The sequence below is a fragment of the Mustela nivalis genome, assembly GCF_964662115.1.
Source record: "Mustela nivalis genome assembly, chromosome: 14".
NCBI lineage: Eukaryota > Metazoa > Chordata > Mammalia > Carnivora > Mustelidae > Mustela > Mustela nivalis.
The window spans coordinates 55135755-55148200 of record NC_139033.1 but is presented as its reverse complement, the minus strand read 5'-3'; the positions used below and the strand labels follow the sequence as shown (position 1 = coordinate 55148200).

The following is a 12446-nucleotide window of genomic DNA, read 5'->3' as shown; positions in this document are numbered from 1 at the left end:
GAGGACATTGACAGATGGAACACCTAATATGAGCCAGGCACTGGATATACAGCAATGAATGAAAACAGACAAAAAGCCCTCTGCCCCTCATAGAGCTTACATGGAGGTAAAGAATGAGTCATGTATGTAAGTATAAATACATGGTGTGCTGGGGTAAGTGCCATGAGCAAAAGTAATTGGTGGGGGTGGTGGTGGTAGTGTGTGTTAGAATTTTAATTAATTAATCAATCAATTAATTAAATATAAAGATATTATGATAAATAATTTAAATAAAATAAATTTATTTAAATTATTTATTATATTTTATTTGTTTGTTTATGTTAGAATTTTTAAGTTGCTTAGCTGGGGACAGCCTTAGTAAGATGATATTTTGAGATCTGAAGGAAAGGAAGCATTTCAGAATGCTATTCTGAAGGCAGCTATTTCAGAATGTTCCCAGCAGGGGGAACAGCAAATGTAGAGGGCCTAGGAAATAGCAAGGAGAAGTCCTGTGGCTGGAGGCAGTGATCAGAGAGCAACAGTAAATAGGAGGCAGAGAGTAAGCCGAGGTTCAAGGAGGGAAGAAGGAGCAAATAGCACCTCGTAGACCTCTATAGGGGACTTCTGCTTTCACTCTGAGATGGAAAATTGCTGGGAAATACAGAGTAGAAAAATGACACGATCTTACTTACATTTGAATGAAAAAAAAAGAAAAAAAAAAACCCCACTCTAGCTGCTGTGTTGAGAAGTGACTGGGTGAGGGGTGGGGCAAGCAGAGAGACCAGGCACTTGTTATAACCCAGTGAGAGGAGGTCAGGACTGAACTCAGGGCACTCCAGTGTTTAGAAGTTGGGGAATGGAGAAGAAATAAGCTAATCATATCCAGAGGAATCCTAGAAACCCCAAAGAATGCATTTGAAAGAGGGAATGATCAAATGTCAAATGTTCCTAAGAGACAAGATGAGGATGAGAATTGACTATTAGATTTTACAATATCTTCCCTGGGACTTTTCTTTTCATGAGAATATCTCATTCCATTATTCCTCCACTTTTTTGGGTAAAATATCACTTTTTTTTTTTAAAGTAAGCTCTACACCCAACATGGGGCCTGAACTCACAACACCAAGATCAAGGGTCACATGCTCCACCGACTGAGCCAGCCAAGTGCCCCAAAATATCATTTTCTAATGCACTATATAAGTTGCCTATTTATCTTATTGTCTGTGTATTCTTACTAGAATAAAAGTTTTATTAGGTGGGGATTTGTATCTATTATTTTTTAACAAAGAGTAATCAAAAGATTTATTATCTGAGTGACTGGAAAACAGTGAATAGACCTATCCAGGGTAGAAAAAAGAAGCTGAGATAGTGTGTTTACAGAACTAGTCAAGAGGAAAAATAAAATTGCCGTTTTATAACTCTATGGGGCTCCTCTCTTTTAACATGTTATACTACATTTTTAGAGATCAAGTAAGTTTTTTTTTTTTTAAAGATTTTATTTATTTATTTGTCAGCGAGAGTGAGCACAGGCAGACAGAGTGGCAGGCAGAGGCAGAGGAAGAAGCAGGCTCCATGCTGAGCAAGGAGCCCAATATGGGACTCTATCCCAGGACGCTGGGATCATGACCTGAGCTGAAGGCAGCTGCCTAGCCAATTGAGCCACCCAGGTGTCCCTCAAGTAAGTTTTTAAGTAAAGTAAATCTAAAGATTTTATAACTTCACATTTATACAGCTTGACATCCTTTATTTATCTATCATTCTTTTTTTTTTTTTTTTTTAAAGATTTTATTTATTTACTTGAGAGAGAGACAGTGAGAGAGAGCATGAATGAGGAGAAGGTCAGAGAGAGAAGCAGACTCCCCATGGAGCTGGGAGTCCGATGCGGGACTCGATCCCGGGACTCCGGGATCATGACCTGAGCCGAAGGCAGTCGTCCAACCAACTGAGCCACCCAGGCGTCCCTTTATCTATCATTCTTAAAGCAAATGACAAATCTAGTTTTCAAAGACGAAAGCTTGCCGTTCCTGAGATCTTCAATGTTTTCTGCAATTCCAAATCCAGGAATGTTTCACACAATTGCAGGACTTTCCTTTTTAAGGTGATTACCTTTTTTTTTTTAATATATAAAGATTTTATTTATTTATTTGACAGCAGAGATCACAAGTAGGCAGAGAGGCAGGCAAGCAGGCTCCCCACTGAGCAGAGAGCCTGATGCGGGTCTCCATCCTAGGACCCTGAGATCATGACCTGAGCCGAAGGCAGAGGGTTTGACCCACTGAGCCACCCAGGCCCCCTAAGGTGATTACTCTTAATGTATACATATATACTCATTTGCATATGCTTGCCATACTGTGCACTTACAGTCACTAACCTCCTAACTGATGAAGCAGAAGTCAAGCCATTCACATGACTTCTAGTTATATCTCTTCTAAGACGCTCCAAGAGCAAATTAACGAATCTATGACATTTACTGAAAAGAAAAAGAGAAAAGCAAAAAGAAAAAGAAACATCCTTCATGGTCTTTCATTCATTTCATCAATTAGGACACACAGGGCAGCATCTTTCTCTCTAACCTGGTCTCTCCTATGACCTGAATTTTCTCTTTGCTGTTCATTCTGTCCAATACAATTGTTGCTATCATCAGCATCCACTGGTTCAGTCTTTACTCTCATCCCTGCTTCTGAATGAGGCGGATCATCAGGCAAAGCCAGACAATTCTGAATCATCTCAATGACTCGCTCCAGGTGCTTCTGAAATGGCTCAGCTGTTTCAAGATATTGACCTTTCGGTACCTCCAGCATGACTCACAACGTCTCTCTTGCTTGGTGGGGTCGGTATTCATTTATGAGATGATGCACATGTACAAAAAGCAGCTTAAGCTGCTAAGTCAAATAAATAAATAAAATCTTAAAAAAAAAAGAAATTAATAAGAATAGACATATTGAGTTTTCTCTGTTCCTTCTTGTGATCAAACTGCATAGGATGAAGCCATTCGATACCCTGACTTTCTGAAGGGCGGATGATAGGATCATCACATTGGAATTGATTGCCAAACATCATAGAAGTGTCTTTTATTGGAGGTGGAGGCTTGGGAGCTAGGCCTTCCTGAGTATTTTCATCTGTATATTGCTTGACGTACTGCATTGGGGGTGTGGAAGAGCACTCACTTTTTGCGTCTCACCCATAGAGGAAGATCAAGAAACTCAGCTCAGGGTTTACACTGAAGCTGCCTTGGCCTGCTCGGAAATCCGACTTCCGGCCGCCTCCTACAGGAAGTGTATCTATTTTTGTAATTAAGAGATACTGCTTCAGGGGCACCTGGGTGGTTCAGTGGGTTAAAGCCTCTGCTTTCCCTCAGGTCATGGTCTCAGGGTCCTGGAATGGAGCCCTGCATCTGGCTCTCCGCTTAGCGGGAAGCCTGCTTGCCCCCCAACCCCCCACATTCCTGCCTGCCTCTCTGCTTACTTGTGATCTCTTTCTCTCCATCAAATAAGTAACTAAAATCTTTAAGAAAGAAAGAAGTACTGCATCAAACAGCCTCTGGTCATAGCAGGAGCTCAATAAGTATTTGTTGGATGGATGGTCTTCAAATCCATCACCATGTTGGTCTGACATTTACGAACATGCTTGTTTGGCACTGTTCCTCTACAACTATTAGAATATGTTCTAGACAAGTCCTAAAATACTAGGCTGGTTCTCCTTTGTTCAAAGCCTCAAAGCCTGGCATTTTATGGTGCAGCCCAGCAAGTTCGACCTGTTTGGCAGGCAATTACCTGTCTATTTTGTGCCTCCCTATCCAGCACCGTATACTTCCCTGGACTGAAGAAAAAAAAAATAAATCCATAATCAGTCAACTTTATGGAGCTCAGGATATGTGCCTCATCTCTAATAATGGAATCACACGTTTCAAAGGAAATGGAGAAAAAAAGACATTGGCTATTGGGTTGGGAAACCTCTTTTAAGACATGGGTGTCCATCCTGAACTCCCAATTTTTCCAGCTTTAGAGACTAATAGGAGTTTAAGCCTCTTCTGTGGCATCAAGTAGCACTGAGACTTTCCTTAAACCAATGAATTTAACCGAACTTACTAAGTTTTAATTTAATTTAATTTAAGAATTGAACTGAACAGGGACCCCTGGGTGGCTCAGTGGGTTAAAGCTTCTTTCTGCCTTTGGTTTAGGTCATGATCCCTCTCTCTGCCTGCCTCTCTGCCTACTTGTGATCTCTGTCAAATAAATAAATAAAAATCTTAAGAAAAAAAAAGAATTAAACCGGACAATTTAAGAGTTGTCCTAAGAATTGAGAGAATTATGTATAAGCCTATAACAGACCTTAATAAATGCTATCATTTTTATAACCCTTGCCCATTTGCCAAGAGCTTATTTTTTTGTGGTAACACCTTAAACAAAAAGGGGTATCTGTCCTTTTGTGTCTGGCTTATTTCACTTTGCATAATATTTTCATTATGGTTGATCATGTTGTAGACAATTGTATTTTTGAGTTGTATTTTTTCTCATGAGCGAGAAATTTTGCAATATATAATTTTTTTTATATAATGAAGATCGATTTGAATCCTTTTCCGTGATCCTACAATTCATGTCGTGTGTGCGTGCTTTCCTCCTCTATATTTATTCACATATTTGTGTACATTAGCAGCATTTTAAGTTATTTTCACATAGATCTTGCTCAGATGTGTTCAATAAAACTGGTTCTTTAAATTGGGTTTGGGGGAAACCCCAACACTTGAACATAGGTAGCGTCATTTCTAAATTAAAGTCGTCCTCTCAATTTGTAAAATGTAAGTTGCATTAAAATTCCACAAGGAGGCAGACTGGTTCCATTAAACTGGGCTTACTGAACTGATATAAATACATTCTAGATATTCCCAGTATTGGCATCCCCAAGTATAAAACAATTTTTTAAGCCAACATAGGGAATCTATGAAGGTATTTTCTCCCAGAGACAACTCTACAAATGATGCTTAATTTTATAAATCAGTTCACAAATCTTCCCATTAAATTAGGTGTAACAGAATCATAGAATTTTACATTTAAACCAGATACAAGAAATAATTTATTTAATTACAGAATTCTGCCCAAGTGCAGCTATCTTTACTCTTGGTTTACAAAAAACCCATGGCAGTGGGAATTTAAAATGATATAGTTGTTTCAGAAAAAGGTATGACAGCTCTTCAAAATATTGAACATCTAATGATTCAAAAATTCCACTTCTGGGTATATATGAAAAGAAGTGAAGCAGAGACCCAAACAGGTATCTGTACACCAGCGTTCATAGCAGCATTATTCACAGTGTCAAAATGTGGAAGTGACCCTTCTATATCATTGAATGAATGGATCAATAGAATGTGGTAGACATGTGCAAGAGAATATTCAGCCTTAAAAAGGAAGGGAATTCTGACACACTCTGCAACACAGATGAACCTTAAAGATATTATACTAAGCGAAATAAGCCAGACTCAAAGGACACATATTATATGATTTCCTTTTATATGGTATATCTAGAATAGTTAAGCACATAGAGACAGAAAGCAGGACAGTGGTTACCAGTGGTTGGGGAAGAGGGACTAGGGAATTATGTTTAGTGAGTACAGACATTCAGTATGGGAGGATGAAAAAGTTCTGGAGATGGATGGTGGTGAAGACTGCACAACAGAGGGAGCATACTTAATGCCACTGAACCATCCGCATAAAAATGGTTGAAGTGGGGCACCTGGGTGGCTCAGTCATTAAGCATCTGCCTTTGGCTCAGGTTGTGATCCTGGGGTGCTGGGATTGAGTCCTGCATCAGGCTCTCTGCTCAGTGGGGAGCCTGCTTCTTCCTCTCCCACTCCCCTTGTTTGTGTTCCCTCTCTTGCTGCCTCTCTGTCAAATAAATAAATAAATAAAATCTTAAAGAAAAAATGGTTGAAGTGGTACCATTTGTTAGGTAATTTTTTTAAACCACAATTTAAAAAAAGACATGGTAAAGAAAATTAAAATCAAATAGAGAAATTTATAAATACTAAAATTCCCACTTTATTGTATGTACTTCCAAAATCTATAAACATCCATCTGCACCTTTGTGTAAATAAATAACTCGATATTTTAAATTGTATACGAAATCAAGAGAGAAAATCTACCTCCTTCTTGTCCTGGGGGAAAAAAAAAACTGGGGGGGGGGCAATGGCGGTTGGGGGGGGCTCAGTCAGGGGAGCCTGCAACTCTTGATCTCAGAGTTGTAGGTTCGAACCCCACGTTGAGTGTAGAGATTACTTAAAAAAAAATCTTTACAAAAAAATGTTTAACATACAGGAAAATTTACTTTTAACATTTTGAGAATTCTATGAATTTTAATACATATATAGGTTTGTGTATCTATCATAAGAATCAGGCTGTAGACTGGTTCTGTCCCTTCAAAAAACTGTGCTAAAACCTCAGAGTCACATCCCCCACAACACTAACCTGGGGAAACTACTGATCTCTTCTCCTTATTTTTTTCTAGAATGTCATGTAAATGGTAACATCCAATATGTAGCCTTCTGTATCTTTCTTTTTCTGCTTAGCATAATGCCTTTCAAGGTCATGGAAGCTGCTGCCTGTATCAATTGTTAATTCTTTTTAATACTGAGTAGTATTGCATTGAACAAAGACACCACAGTATTGTTTAGGAATTCAACTCTTGAGGGACATTAAGGTGGTTTTCTGTTTCTTGCAATTATGAATAGAACTGCTATATAGGCTTTTTGTGTAAATACAAGTTTCAGTTACTCTGGGGTAAATACACAGGAGAGGGATTGCTGGGTCATAACATAGGTGCATGTTTACTTTCAAAACCATTGCTAAAGGGGTTTCTATGGTGGCCTTACCATTTTGCATTACCCACCAGCAATGTATGAAAGTTCCAGTTGTTCTATATCGTTGCCAGTAATTGATATTGCTGGCATATATAAAATAAAAATAATTTTACGTACTTGAAAGCCAGCAGTTTTAAAAAAATATATTTTTAAAAAATTGTAAGTGAACTCTATGCCACATGTGGGGGTCAAACTCACAGCCCTATGATCAGGAGTCACCTGCTCTACTGACTGAGCGAGCTGGGTGCTCCACTAGTATTTTTATGTTGGTTATTCTAGTAGTAGGTGACTAGTGTTATCTCATCATGGGTTTTTTAAATTTTATTTTATTTACTTATTTGAGAGAGAGAGAGATCATGAGCAGGCAGAGGGGGAAGAGAAGGGCCAGAGGGAGAGAAACAGATTCCCCGCTGAGTGCAGAGCCCAACTGGGATCATGACCTGAGCTGAAGTTCGATGTGCAAACCGACTAAGCCACCCAGGCTCCCCTCTCATCATGGTTTGTTTTTAAATCATTTTAAAAAGTTGTGTGCCATGGATTTTCAAAGAGAATATTTGATAAGATATATTGCATTTCTGTTTCTTCATCAATTTTCTTTCTTCAACTTAGCATTTATGGTTTTATTTCTAGCTTTTTCTAGATATAAAAACTTCGTGTTTCTTAAGCTTTGCCATTAGAACTGTAACTCCTTTCAAAACTCAGTAAGACCTTCCTCCAAAAAACCAACAACATTTCAAATGTTGGCTCTATCCCTGACATGATTTACTAATTTGTGTATGATACTTCCATAATTGGGAGATATCACCCATGACAGAAGGATGTCCACGTGTGGGACACTCTCCCAAGTAGTAACAGAGAGATGAGTAAGAGAGACTATGGCTTCCCATACTTACCAGTGCTGTATGTACTAAATTACTAAATTACTAAATGTACTAAATTACTAAATGTAATTTCGTAATGTTACAGGAGTAACTATGAATCCACCCCAATTTGTAGTTAAAACCTGAAAACAAAATTTTCTAGGCTGAGATCATTTCATTGATGAATTCTTCCAACTATTTAAAGAAGAATACCAACAGTAAGTGATCTCTCTTAGAAAATAGGGGGGAGCACTTCCCAACTCATTTTATAAGGCCAACAAACTCTATTATCAATACCAGACAAGAATAGTACAAGAAAACTACAAGAAAAAAATGATCATATCAATTGATGCTGAAGATATTTGACAAAGGTTAACAAAGTTATGATTAAGAAAAAGCAATAAAGCAAATTACAGCTCATATGATACTAATAAAGGAAAAATGTTTTTCCCCTAAAATTGGATATTAGGTAAAGGTATCTACTCTCACCACCCATTTTCAACATCTTACTGGAAATCCTAGTCAGTACAATAAGGGAAGACAAAGAGGCACCTGGGTGGCTCAGTGGGTTAAAGCCTCTGCCTTCAGCTCAGATCATGGTCCCAGGGTCCTGGGATGGAGCCCAGCATCGGGCTCTCTGCTCAGCAGGGAGCCTGCTTCCTCCTCTCTCCTCTCTCTCTGCCTGTCTCTCTGCCTACTCGTGATCTCTGTCTGTCAAATAAATAAATAAAATCTTTAAAAAAAATTAAGGGAAGACAAAATAATTAAAATGCATATGGATTGGAAAAGAGATAAAATTGTTCCAAATTACAGATTATTCGACACTGACACCAGACAAGGACAGTGTAAGAAGACTACAGACCAATATCTATCATGAACAAACATAGAAACAAAAATACTCACTAAAATATTTGCATACTGAATCTAGCAATACACAAAAAAGATAATATATCATGTACAATGGGATTTATTTTAAAGATGCAAGGCTGGTTCACCATTTAAAATTAATTAATGTACCATTATAAACCACATGATATAACAACTGATACAAAAAAATTGACAAAATTCAATATTCATTATAAAAATTCTTAGCAATCTAGAAGTAGAAGGGATTTCCTCAATCTGATAAAGAGCATCTACAAAAATTTACAACTAACACTATATCTAATGGTAAAATCCTGAATGCCTCTCCCACTAAGATCAGAACAAAGCAAAGATGTCCATTTTCACCATTCTTATTCAATACCACTCAGGAAGTCCTAGCCAGTGTAACAATAAAAGTAAAAGAAATATAAGGCATACAGATGAGAAAGGAATAAAATGAGCTCTTCTCATAGGTGATATTATTATACAGAAAATCCCAAACTATCTACAAAGATCTCTTACAATAGGGGTGCCTGCCTGGCTTGGTTGGTAGAGCATACAAATATTGATCTCGGGGTTGTGAGGCTAAGCCCCACTGAAAAACTTAAAAATCATTAAAAAGCTCTTAGAATAAATGAGTTTAGCAAGGTTGCAGGATATAAGGTTAACACACAGAAATCATTTTTATTTCTGTATATTGGGAAATAAATTGGAAATTAAAATAAAAAATCAGAATGATTTATAATGGCACCAAAAACGTGAAATACTTAGGTATAAATCTAATAAAATGTGTGGAGGCAATTGCCAAACTATGGAAAGAGCCTAGATGTCCATCAACAGATGAATGGATAAAGAAGATGTGATATATATATATATATATACTATGCGGCCATCAATCCCCCTAGAAATCTTGCCATTTGCAATGACGTGGATCGAACTAGAGGGTATTATGCTAAGCGAGTTAAGTCAATCAGAGAAAGACAATTATCTTATGATCTCTGTGATGTAAGGAATTTGAGAGGCATGGAGGGGGGATCATGGAGGGATCATTGTACCTTCACCTAATGCCATATGCAAAAATTAACTCCAAGACATAAGAGCTAAAATTATAAAACTCTAAGAAGCAAGCACAGAGGAAAAGCCTTGTGATACTGGATTTGGCAATTATTTCCTAGATATGACACCAAATGTACAGACAACAAAATAAAAAATAGATTGGACTTTATATTGAAAATTTTTGTGCACCATAGGACACTAATAAGATAAAAAAATCCATGAATAAATAAAATCTTTAAAAAAAAGATAAAAAATCCACAGAGTGGGGGAAAGTATTTGTAAATTACATATCTGATCAGAGGTTAATATCCGTAATATGTGGAGAATTCCTACAACTCAACAAAAACAAAACGCAAACAACCTGATTAAAACCGGGGCAAAGAACTTGGACAGACAGTTCTCCAAAGATTAACAAAGGCCCCAAAAGCCACAAAAAAATGTTCATGATTAGTCATTAGAGAAATGCAAGTCAAAACCACAATGAGACACCACTTCACACCCATTAGGATGGCTATTAGCACCAACTAACAAACACAACAGGAGACAAATGTCGGTGAGGATGCGGGCAAGTTGGAACTCTTATACCCTGATGGCTGGAATAGTGAAACTGTGCAGTTGCTGTGGAAAGTGGTACGGCAGTTCCTCAGAAAATTAAACCTAGAATTCCCACATAATCCAGCAATTCCACTTCTGGGTATATACTCCCAAAGAACTAAAAGTAGGAAAACAAGGTATTTGTACCCCTGTTCCTAGCAACATACTTGCGACAGCCAAAAGGTGGAAACAATTCAAATGTCCATTGATGGATAAACAGATTAATGAAACATGGTATATACGTGCAATGAAGTAATAGCCTTAAGGAGGAAGGAATTCTGGCACATGCTCCAACATGGATGAAGCCTAAAGACATACTAAGAGAAATAAGCTAGATTCAAAAGGACAAATTGTATGATTTCACCTATATGGCATATCTAGAGTAGTCAGATGGAGGTATAAATGATGAGTAGCGACAAAAAATTGGGACCATGATTACCAGGGACTGGAGGGACAATGAATTATTGTTTATAAAAAATACAGACATTCAGTATGGGATGATGAAAGAGGTGTGAAAATGGATGGTGGTGATGGCTGTACAACATGTGAAGGTATGTAATGCCACTGAACTGTACCTTTAAAAATGTTTAAAACAGTACATTTTGTTATGTATATTTTACCACAATTTTTCTTAAAAGGAAAAAAAACGTTTCTAGTCATCAGTAACATAGTGCTTATGATGATGGATGTTGAGACTGTAATTTGCTACCTCCTTTAATTTTCATTACACTTTATACGGGAAGTTCAAGATCTACATGGAATTGTGGTTTCTCTTTCTGGACTATTATTAGTTTCTTCCTCTCTACACCTCTCCCCTCACCTCCTCTCCTGCTCTTTCTTGAGCCCTTGACTTCATAGGGTGGGGATATGGCAAAGGAGCTAAGTTTTTTTTTTTTTTTTTTTTTAAGATTTTATTTGTTTATTTGACAGACAGAGATTACAAGTAGACAGAGAGGCAGGCAGAGAGAGAGGGAAGCAGGCTCCCCGCTGAGCAGAGAGCCCCATGCGGGACTCGATCCCAGGACCCTGGGATCATGACCTGAGCCGAAGGCAGCGGCTTAACCCACTGAGCCACCCAGGCGCCCAGGAGCTAAGTTTTTAAGAAAAAAATTTCTTGTACTTTTTTCTTTTAAAAAATTTATTAAATTTTAAATTTTTTAAATAAACATATAATGTATTTTTATCCCCAGGGGTACAGGTGTGTGTCTTGTACTTTTAATATGCTGAACTGTTTTCCTTTAATCCCAAATTATACCATTTTTTAAAAAAGATTTTATTTATTTATTTGACAGAGAGAAATTACAAGTACACTGAGAGGCAGGCAGAGAGAGAGAGAGAGAGAAGTAAGCAGGCTCCCTGCTGAGCAGAGAGCCCGATGCGGGACTCGATCCCAGGACCCTGAGATCATGACCTGAGCCGAAGGCAGCGGCTTAACCCACTGAGCCACCCAGGCGCCCCTCAAATTATACCATTTTTGATTCAGTCGTGGTTTTAAGTTTTTTTCTTGAAAAATTTAATCTAATCTGCTAACATAGTATATTACAGTAATAGGTTTTCAGATGAATCATGCTTGCATTCCTAGGATCGCCTTACCTGATTATTTTATATACTAAGTTTGATTTGCTATTTAGGATTCTTATATCTGTATTCACTCTTGCTTTTCCTACACCATCCTGCGAGGTTTTGGGAGGGTCTGAAATTGTATCCAATTTAGAAGCTGCAAGTTAGCCTGTTGTGTTTCATGGATAATGGCTGAAGACACGAGACTCCTGGGACACGAAGGACTTGATTGCTCACACCATAGTAAGCAGCATGAGCAGCACTTGCATTAGTACCTCTGGACCCTAATCCCACAGTAGCAAAGTGCAAAGTCTCTGGTGGGTGCTGCATATGCTGTGAATTTTGGGCAGCGACTGAGCTTGGGGAATTTGCCTCTTACACAGCCCTGATCTTTCACAGACCTTACCCTTTAAGGTTGTTCACTGATAAATGGCCTGAGCCAAGAGTGGTTACGGCCCTCCATTGTTGACAAAGCTAGCGAGAATGTAGAGGAAGTCTTAGGGTCTGAGGTAAATGCCTTTCCCAGCATGGTTTTATTTCAAGATTACACTACCTTCAATTACCATGATGAACATTTTTTTTTGTAATCCCAGAAACTATTGAAATATGCTAGATATTTATGTGCTGCTTGAAGTTTTGGTAAAACACAGCAAACAATGCCAGGGTTTGGAGGAGAAAGG

General features: G+C 38.1%; 1 pseudogene across 1 annotated transcript; it reads right to left on the bottom strand.

Annotated features, from left to right (window-relative positions):
- Positions 1 to 2492: 2492 nt before the first annotated feature.
- LOC309848440 (mediator of RNA polymerase II transcription subunit 7 pseudogene) lies at positions 2493 to 3167 on the bottom strand (annotated as a pseudogene). The gene has a single exon. The product of its transcript is annotated as a mediator of RNA polymerase II transcription subunit 7 pseudogene (transcript).
- Positions 3168 to 12446: the final 9279 nt, after the last annotated feature.